Here is an 11,304-nt window from a genome sequence, read left to right as displayed (position 1 = left end):
ATGCTGCCTTCCCCCGCCCCCCCTTCTCAACCCTCCAGGTCTGAGAAGAAAATCTGAGGGACAAAAAAAAGAGGGATCAATTACACATTTCAATGCTAGTCACTGCTGTCTCCTTTGTAACACAATCCTTCTATTCATAAAGGGAAATCTCAGTGGAGAATTTTAAACACTGGTTACATTGGAAGCCTTAATAGTTGCTTTAAACTAAAGCATCAAATATTTGGTTCATGCAGTATGGGTTTTAAGACGTCTTATTTTGCAATCAGGATGACAGAGACTGCCAGATCTGATCCGGTCAATTTGCCTCTGGGGTCAGTGGGATTGGACTCATCTAATCCCAATCATTTCCATACCAAAGCAACGTTCCTCTATCAGGATTCATAGCTACCTGCAGGAAGATGTTCTGCCCCAGACTATAGACTCCTTGAAGGCAGGGAAAATATCTTATCTTTATAACTCTTTTTGCATGTAGTGCAATGCCTGACACACAGCATATGCTTAACAAATGCTTCCCCAAAAGATTCAAGGCAAGATGCGCCCCAGCTGAAATCACTGTGCTAATGGGTAAGTCACCTGAAGTCTCTACGGGGCCTGGAGTGAGGTGGTGGAAGACCAAGATTGAAACAGGACTCATGAATGGAAATAAACCAGCTTGGATTTTCTTTTCATCTGGCTTATTCGATAACATGTAACCTCAACAGACTTGGACAGGATTTTTAAAAAGCAAACAAACATAAATTATTATGATTATGGTTGCTTCCCCTAAGTGCTGTGTGCTCTCCAAGTCAGCATGCCTCAGAGTGAGAGAGGATTCCCTCCTACGCAAGGTTCCAGAGGGACAGGAGACTTTAAAAAGAATAACATCATCATCTCCAGAAATGTTAGGAGTCATTAGAGGACAAGGAAAATTTCCATTCAACTTTAAAGACTAACACTCTCCTAAATAAGACTTGGTCGAAATTAGGTACAAACCAGTTGGGAGACAGGAGAGCCCTTTCCGATCTATTGTAATTATGGTCAATTCTCAAATTTTCAGGGGCCACTGACCCAGACCTCCTGCGGTTCCTCTTTCTTCATTCTGGTCTTGTGAGTGTTTACTCTCCATTAGCACCTTCACCCATTTGGGAGAAATAACAGAAAAAAGAAAAACTTCTGGCCAATCACTTTACTCTGATTCTAGTAGGATCGGTGAGAGAAGTTGCCAGTTGCCTCATTGGAACTTGTCAGGGAGGGAAAGAGGTGAAACAAAAGCTGAAATCATGGATTAGAAATTTTCCATTGTTTCTGATTGTCTCTATGTAGTTTGGGCCACAAGGGAATTGCAAGACAGGGCCTCTTAGTGCTCTGGCCCTGCCACTATCAATTTGGGGTCATAGGTAATGAGACTCCTTTTAGATGGTCATTATAGTATTAATCACCTTAAGAGATGTCCCCAGGCCCTCACATATAAAACCCAATATATTGTTATGATGATATAAGGTTAGTCTTTCACTAAATGATAGATTGGTCGGAAGGAAGTGAGGACGGATAGCTGGAGATGGCTGACAAGGACCACTGTTACACCCAATGAGCTCCAATGTGCCAAGAAGGAAAGTGACGCACCTCCTGTGTCATACAGCCTGGGTTAGCAGAGGCCCGCTGTCCAGACTGTTGTGTCCCAGAGATGGAAGAGGTACATCCAGGGTGTGTGAATGGAACCCAAAGGCCCCTGAGAGGAGATCTTCCTCCCTTGCTAGTCATTGCTTATGGGTGACATGGTGGAGTGGCCGGCTATGGGTCTCTACCCGCCCCTCCTCGGCCTTCCGGTCAAGGGACAGAGGAAAGGAGTTGGTCAAGGAGTGGCAAAAAGGGGTAAATAAAGGCAGCCTGTATGTTTAAGCTGTGCCTGTGTTCACTGTCATTGAATACGACCAACATGAAAGAACAAGAGGCAGATACTCTGCAGCTGGGTCTGTGACCTGAGTGACTGTTCCCAGCCTTCCCAAACACATGCTTTCTCTAAAAAACTTCCTCTTAGGGCACTCACCCCTATGGTGGCTAGTATCATATCTATCTGCAGGAAGATATTCTACCTCAGACCGTAGACTCCTTGAGGGCAGGGAAAATATCTTATTTATCTTGATAACTCCTCTTGAATGTAGTACAATACCTGACACACAGCATATGCTCAACAAATCATTAGTTTTTCATTGAAAGGAAGTGAATTGAATAAGCATGAAGTGGATGGGACAGATAAAGGTGTAATGATGAATAGGAAGTCTCTCTCCAACCTTTTTCTAATCCCGACTTTCATAGTGTGACGTAAAAAGGAAATTATAATTACATTGATTTTACAATTTATTCAACAGCAAATTATGATATGTCAAAAATGTATACTCCTTATGAAGAAACAGCCCCACTGTGCATGGCTCTTTGTGGGACTAAGCTCCCAGAGAAAAGAGCACCTGTCATCCAGGTGGCTTTGACATGGTTTGTAAACCTCCTCACTCCACACTTCCTCTCCTCAACTTCAAATGGCATAGACTTGCTCTGTTGTGTTTTGGTTTCGTGTATATGTTTTCAATGTAAACTAAAATTGCATAAGCATTTAAAACAAAAATTGGGTAAGACTACGAAGTATATAAAAATGAGGATCTAAAAACAAAATGTGAGAAGTCACTCTGTATTGATCCGATTTACGCGACTATTTTTGTTACAGCGGCTTTGAATTCCACTGATTGTAAGTCTATGTTGGCTTGGCAACAAAAAGTGGTTAAACTCCCTCATCTTTTTAAGAGTGACTGATGAACTGAAATGGAAACTATCTTCACCCAACTTGAGAAAATTCAAGAAAATCTCTAAATAAGCGCTACCTCCTCACCCGCCCCTGGAAGAAAGACTTCTCACATCTCATAGAGGGGTAGCCATGGGGGCTCTGAAGCCTGAAGTGTGTGGTGTATGAATTCACAGAAATGTATTTACTCTAAGGGAATGAAGAGCCAAGAATATTCCAGCAACTTAATTTAGAAAATAGGAGATGGAGACTTACAACAATGTGGCCTTACTCCTCCCTTCTCAGGCTACTCCTGAAGGTAAGTGGAGATGCTACAGAAAACCATTCGGTTTAAAGATAGTTGTTTTAAAAAGAGGCTTAAAGTTTGAGTTTGATTTGACTCTAAAAATGTGTTTAGCAATCATAATGTTTATTACTAGATCACAAGCTGACCATCTGTGAGGCAGGCCTCATAGAATCTGGCACTGGGTTTTAAAAACATCTGTAAACACTTTTCTTTTTCATTGTCTTGGGTTTGATATTTTTACAGCCTGATTCAACTATCACCCAAGCTCAAAAGTAAGCTGACTTGGCTGAGCACAGAGCTGGGATTTAAATCAGATTTTCAAGTCCCAGAAACCCTTCCAGAGCTGCCTCTCTATGGAGTCAACTTTCGACGAAAACAACAAAGTGATACTGTAAGCAAGAAAGAGTTGTAAAAGGCTAAATAGGAAAAAAACAAAAAACAAAACCCAGGGAAGAATAAATGTGGTAAAACCAAACCCAATTTTAAATGCTGAGTAGTAGGATTTCTGTGGGGCTTATAAGCAGGTCTTGGTTTGGTTTTGTTTCTTAATAATGAGGAAATACTAAAAACAAAAAAACAAACATTGTCTGAGAGATAGCTGTTAAGATTTACCCAGGCATTGTTTTCACTCTTCTAGGTCATAAGTGCAAGACAGGTATTTTAAATGGTTACCACCAAATACCCCAACATATGCATCCATGCTTTCTCCTTGCCCCAAATGACAGAGGATATGATTATATTAGGATTATTCTATATTAATTTTACTGCATATAATACCAACGCTATAGCCCTGCTAAGATGGGTGGATTGTTAATGGATGGATGATGGATGGATAGAATAAATAGATGATAGATAAATTTGCAGGAATATAACTTCCTGAAACCTTGCCTATGCCATCATGTCCTAAAATTTGCCCATTGGATTCAAATATAAAGAATAAGTACTGTACAAAGGGTAGTAGTTCTTAGGTTCAACCTTTGTGATTTTTCTTCATCTTTTCTTCTGATCCTTGGAATCTGTGCTATCACTGAGAATAATGATCCTCTTAACTTTTATTCTTTAACTTTGCTGGCTCCTCTCTTCCTTTATGTGGCATGGCTTTTCTTTCCAAACTTAAAATATGTGAATGTTTCCGTTCTTCTGTCCTACATTGTCCAAAGGTATTTTACTGCCATTCCTCTCTGTATTAAGAACCTAGTACTTTTTTTTTTTTTTTTTTTTGCGGTACTTGGGCCTCTCACTGTTGTGGCCTCTCCCGTTGTGGAACACAGGCTCCGGACGCGCAGGCTCAGCAGCCATGGCTCACGGGCCCAGCTGCTCCGCGCATGTGGGATCTTCCCAGACTGGGGCACGAACCCGTGTCCCCTGCATCGGCAGGCGGACTCTCAACCACTGCGCCACCAGGGAAGCCCTGAATCTGCTATTTTTGAAGCTAACAAGAAACCAGAGATTAAGGAAGTCCTTCTGAAAAAGTTAAGTGAGGCTGGGATTTTAGGTCTGAAACATTCTGACTGCTCTTCGTGTTCTTCTCTATTTTATTAGTTCAGGAAAAACAATAAAAGATTCAAAATGAATGAAAGAAAAAAACAAACATTTATTCTCATGTTTTCACTGCAGCTCCAGGGTATAGAATAAAAATGGCATATATTGTAGAGGGCTAATACTTATGAAATACAGATATCATCACGTGGAGATCAGGCTGTCTTTTGGTGGAAAAGGCTAAGAATAAACACAAAGAAGAAGCTTCAATACTTGCTTGACATTGCATTTTTAACAGCTCTCCTAGCTTGTGGGCGACTGAAAAAAAATGGCTTTAACAATGGAGACATCTCTAGCTCCTGGTTTTGGCACATATTTCAAAGGCGGCTGTTATTTTAAAGAATTTTTTTATAGTGTTAATAGAGTTTCTTCTGACAAATGTATCGTTACTTGTGTTTCTCCAATCACTTGCAAAGAATCTGACAAAATACAATTTTTCTAGGGGGAGAACAGATAAATATTTCATGAATACTAAAAAGTTAATTTTAATCCTGAACATCAGTATTAAGAAAAAAACATATTTCCCCAGTAGTTCAAAAATTGTAATCCTCTCTGTCAAACCAGGTTCCTTTAAAAATACAATGGGGGGCTTCCCTGGTGGCGCAGTGGATGAGAGTCCGCCTGCCGATGCAGGGGACACGGGTTCTTTCCCCGGTCCGGGAGGATCCCACATGCCGCGGAGCGGCTGGGCCCGTGAGCCATGGCCGCTGAGCCTGCGCGTCCGGAGCCTGTGCTCCACAACGGGAGAGGCCGCAACAGTGAGAGGCCCGTGTACCGCAAAAAAAAAAAAAAAAAAAAATACAATGGTACATTAAGAGTGTAACGAAATATCTAGAAGATAGAGTGAAACAATGAAAGCTTATACACCAATAATTGCAAGGGAAAAGTTGTTTAAAAATATTAATTTTGTCATTAACAAAGAGTACACAATATAGTTTTATGTGACATTTCTACTATGTAGTTATTTGGTAAGAGACTGGAATCTAAACAGCTATGTGAAAAGCATGAATTGACTTTAGAAGTTTTCTTTAGTAGAACACAATTTAATTATTTTAAACCCCCAATATTACATTGTATTATATATATGTATATATACATAGATACACACACAATACATACATATATATACACACAATATACATACATACATATATATGTATATACACACACACAATTTCAGTTGCTGTTTGATACTACAAATGTGAATTTCAATAACACAAAACCTACAGGATGATAATAATTGTTGCAGGTCACCTTGTTCCTTTATAATCCACCATGAGGCTATGTATTACATACCCTCCTTAAAAAGCGCAAGGATATTCACTGAACCTAAAACTATACTAAAAACACATTGTTTTGAAATGGATGATCGTAACCAAAAGAGCTAACTGTTCTGATTCACTGTGACTCATCAATGCTAGAACCATGTGGATGTCAATGGCTTCTGGACCTCCATGCTCTCAAGTGTATCATCCGCAGCAAAAAGGAACAAAGAGATTTTCTGAGTTCACCCCATTTGACCACTTCCAACCCACGTATAATGGATTGGCTAATAGTTTTCCCCAAAATCCATCCAAAAAAATTATATTGGGTTTCAGTATTGCTGCACTCACAACAACCCTTGTTGGGTCAACCTACAGCATGGCTTCAAAAATCAATTAGAAAATGGCACTGAAGTATATAAATCAAAAAATTTAAGCAACAAAACCTTTTAGAATCTAATTAGGGGATCTTATCTAGATGCATAAGAATAACAGGCATCTAAAAACAATATTGCAATTCTCTCATACATTTATCAACTTTTTGTTGTTTTCCTTTGACAGGGACATTGCAGTGGAGGGTTAAGACACTTGGGTTATCACACTACTTGAGAAAATAAGGCATAAAGTATTTTTAAAAGCAAATATTTCATGCCTCTTTCTTGCTAAACCGCAGCATGTACTCACTGTTGATGTTCCATGTGTTGATACATATAAATATGTTAAGTAAATGGGTCACAAGAGTTTTCATGGACAAATGGCTAAGGGAAATGGGATATTAATCAGAACATGTGTTGTTATGATGACTTATCTTAACTGGGACCCAGGGCACTCCAGATGTTTGGTCCCTGTACACTCATGAAAAATAACCCATAAGGATCCTAGATTCTCATGTGGAAGGCAATTCCTTCATTAAAGAAATAGACCTACTTTTGTCAATACATAGAAGGCTACAGTGAGATATCTTCCCAGAACTAAGAAATAATGTTATCCTCTGAGAAGGAAGCGAGTAAAAAATCCAAAGGACGGGATTAACTATTTGTAGAAACTACCTCAAGACAGTAGTGTTGACATCAGTGGCATAATCAATGGTGAAGTGTGTTGCAAATCAATCATTGCTAAAAACAGTTAAGCCCTACAGTCTTACAGGTTTAATTTTTAAAGTAAACTAGAAAGGACTCAAGGTTATTGTTATAGTGTAGCGCCGTCTTGGGTATGAGAGAAAAGGGCAGGGTACCAGCTAGTATCCCCAGAACTGTTCACCATCTTTGGCCTATTTTACCCACCAGAGTTCATGATCTGGGCATAATTTTGGGAGGTATGCAAAGCTTATGATAATATGTTAGGAAAAGAAAATAAGAGAGAAAAAGTTTGAGGACTGTTGCCTTAAAAACAAAGAAGTTTCATCAAGATCAAGGTCCAGACATGCCATCAAGGATGACTGAAAATGAACAAGAATGAGCATCTACCCCAAGATATCAACATATCTGATACTGAATGTGAGATCCAAAAGGAGACTAGACATAAAAGGGGTGCCATGGAGGGCCGCCTCTTGCACTGTCTGTATCTAGTGTACACAAGATGGTCCCTATTCACTCTTCTTGGCAGATCCATCCCAATGGTAGAGACAGACATTTCAGGATATTCTACCTTGAAGTCACAATTCATCAACTAACTTCCCCTACATTATCAGCTTAGCAGACAACTTTCTGATGTGATTTGACTTCCCCAGTAGGTTTTCCTTTGGGAGAAAGAAACCGCTGACTGGCCAGTAGATGTGAGCATTCCAGTGTACATGAAGGATATATTTCACAGTAAACTAGCAATCAAAACCACACATTGGTCACAAGTATTCATTTTAGTGTCAACAAGTCTTCTACAGCATAATCCACCCTTCATTTACTGTCAATGTGGAATTCCTTCATCTGACGATGTCAAAAATAAGAAGTCCATATACATGTGGATCTATTTCTAGACCCTCTATTCCACTCCACTGACCCATTTGTCTATCTCAATGCCAATACTATACTGCCTTGATTATTATAGCTTTATAAGTCTTGAAATCAGGCCTACCTGTTTAGTCCTCCAATTTTTTCCTTCTTTTCCCAAGTTGCTTTGTCTATTCTGAGTGATTTGCATTTCCATATACATTTTAAAACCAGCATGTCAGTTTCTACCCAAAAAGCCTGCTAGGATTTTAAATGGGATTGCATGGAATCTATAGATCAATTTAGAAAGAACTTAAATTTCAACTATCTCTGGAAAATTCCCAAATATTTGGAAACTAAGAATATATTTCTAAATAATCCTTAGATCAATGTAGAAATTAAAATAAAATTAGAAAATATTTTGAAATGAATGTGAATAAAAATGCAACAAATCAGTTTGTGGCATGTTACTAAAACAGTATTTAGAGGGAAATATACAGCATTAAAGGCCTATATTAGAAAAGGAAAAATATCTCAAATGAATGACATTAACTTCCACTTTAAGAAACTAGAAAAATAAGGCAAACCAAACCCAAAAGCAAGCAGAAGAGAGGAAATAATACAGATCAGATCAGAATCAATGAAATAGAAACAGAAAAACAATGGAAAATATTAATGACAATGATTAATAAAATTTATTAACCTCTAGCCAGACTGGTCAGGAAAAAAAGAGAGAATACACAAATCACCAATATAAAAAATGATAAAGACAACATCACTATAAATTCTATAGCTATTAAAAAGAAAATAAAACAATGTGAACATCCTATGACAATGTAATTCCATTGTGACCTGTGAACATTCTTTGTATGACTTGAATCATTTTACATTTATTGGGACTTGCTTTACGTCCCAAAATGTAATCTATATTTATAAATGTCCTATGTGCACTTGAAAAGAATATGTATTCTCATACTGTGGGTGTTCTGGGAAGGCCAATTAAGTCAAGTTGGTTGATAATGTCATTCAAGTCTTCTTTTCCTCACTGATTTTATATATACTTAGCCTGTCGATTGAGAGAGGGATGTTAATGCTTCCAAATAGAATTGTGTATTAAAATTTTTTTACACTTCATTTCATGCATTTTGGTACATAAATGTAAAGGATTATTATATCCTCTTGATAAATAGACTTTATCATGAAATGAACCTCCTTTCTCCAGTGATAGTGTTTGCTATGAAATCTACTTTATCAGGTATTAATATAATCATGCAAGCTTTCTTTTGATTACTGTTAGCTTGGCACACCAATTTCCATCCTTTTATTTTTGGGTTTTTGTGTCTTTTAATATAAAGGCAGAATATACTTGGGTCTTACAATCTGAAAATTTCTGCCTTTTATTTGGGCTGTTTAGGCTATTTACATTTAATGTGATAACTGATATGCTTAGTGTTAAGTCTATATTCTTGCTATTTGTTTCCTATTTGCCTCATCTATTCTTTGTTCTCTTCTTAGTCTTTTTCTACCTTTTTGGATTAATTATTCTTATGATTCCATTTTATCTCTTTTGGCTTATTAGCTATATGTCATTATCTTGTTATTTTAGTAATTGCTTTAGAGTTTACAGTATATGCTCTTAATTTATCTCAATCTATTGGGTTGGCCAAAAACCTGAATGAACTTTTTGGCCAATCCAATACCTTCAATTGATATTATATCATTCATGTACGATAGTAGAACTTTACAATAGCATATTTACATTTCTCCCCTTCTCACTTTTATGCTATTGCTGTCATACATTTTAGTTTTATATATGCTATAAACTCAGTAATATATTATTATTCTGTTCAAATAGTCAATTATTTAAATAGTCAAGATATTTAAATGATAAGAAAAAATAATGTATATTTATCCATCTAGTTACCATTTTTAGTGCTCCTCATTTCTTTGTGTGGATCCATATTTCCATCTGGCATATCCACCCTTCTGCTGTTCTTTAACATGTTTTGTAGTGTAGGTCTACCAGTAATGAATTCTTTCAGTTTTTAATATCTGAAAGATATTGCTGCTGGGTATAAAATTCTTGGTTGAATTTTTCCCCTTAGCACTTTAAAGATGTTGCTCCACTATTTTCTCACTTGCATTGTTTCTGATGAGATATCTACTGTTATCCTTATCTTTGTTCATCTCTCCATATGTATCTTTTTTTTTTTCTCTAGCTGTTTTTTAAATTTTTCTCTTCATTACTGGTTTGGAGTAATTTGATTATAATACGCTTTTGGTGTAATATTCTTTATATTCCTTGTGCTTGTGTTTTATTGAGCTTCTTAAGTCTATGGACTTACAGTTTTCATCATTTGGCAAAATATTAGCCATCATTTCATCAAATATTCTTTCCTCCTTTCCCTCTTCTTTACTTTAGGGACTCCAATTACACACACATTAGGCTGTCTGAAGGTGTCTTACAACTTATTGATGCTCTTTACAATTTCTATTGTTGTTTTCTGTGCTTCATTTCAGATAGTTTCTATTGCTAATTCTCACTACTCTTTTCTTCCAAAATGTCTAATCATATCCAGTGTGTTTATCATTAATCCCATACAATATTATTTAGTTAATACCATCCAGTATATTTTTCATATCAGACACTGTAGTTTTCATCTCTAGACATTTGATCTTTTTTATATCTTTCATGTCTCTACTTAAACATATGGGCTACAGTTGTAAGAATTGTAAGAACTACTTTAATGCTCTTGTCTGCTAATTCTAACATCTGTTTCAGTTCTGGGTTGATTTCAATTGGTTGTTATTTTCCTCTTATTATTGGTAGTGTTTTCTTCCTTCTTTGCATGTCCAGTAAATTTTGATTGGATGTTAGATATTGTGAATTTTAGCTTGCTGGGAGTGTGTATACACACACACACACACACACACACGCATGCTTTATCCTGGGATGCAGTTACTTGGAAACACTTTGATACTCTTATATCTTGATTTTAAGATTTGTTAGGTGGGCCTAAAGCAACATTTAGCCTACAACTAATTATTCCCCTGCTAAGGCAAGACAATTATGAGTATTCTACCCAATTCCCTTTAAATTCCAATTCCCGTTAAATTATGAGGTATTCTAGTCTGGCTAGTAGGAATAGGCACTTTTATTGCTCTGTGTGAGGTGTGAACATCAGGACTGTTCTTTCCAAACCTCTTGAATGGTTCTTTCCTGTTCTCAGGTGGTTTCCTCATTGAGAGTCAATTAGTACTCTGATGAATACTCTTCAGATTTCTAGAGTTCTATCTCTCTTCAGTTCTATCCTCTCTTGTGTTTTATCCCATTAATTATAGCTGCCTTGGTATCCTTGGATCCTTAGTCAACTCCTCAACACAAGGAATCCATCAGGTCTGCCTGGAAACCCTCTCAATGCAGTAAGCTGAGGCAATCGTCGGGCTTACTTCATTTGTTTCTTGTCTCTCAGAGAGCACTGTCTTCATTTCTTGATGCCCAATATTTCTTGATGTCTT

The 11,304-nt window shown here is 37.3% G+C and overlaps 1 protein-coding gene across 9 annotated transcripts in view; it reads right to left on the bottom strand.

Moving 5' to 3' along the window:
- The window catches only part of PDE1C (phosphodiesterase 1C), a 554,383-nt gene that overhangs the window by 35,559 nt on the left and 507,520 nt on the right, over positions 1–11,304 (bottom strand). The gene's annotated exons all lie outside the window — the stretch shown is intronic.

This window comes from Globicephala melas, chromosome 9 (assembly GCF_963455315.2).
Source record: "Globicephala melas chromosome 9, mGloMel1.2, whole genome shotgun sequence".
NCBI lineage: Eukaryota > Metazoa > Chordata > Mammalia > Artiodactyla > Delphinidae > Globicephala > Globicephala melas.
Note: the sequence above shows the minus strand (reverse complement) of the source record. Positions and strands in the feature narration are given on the sequence as shown.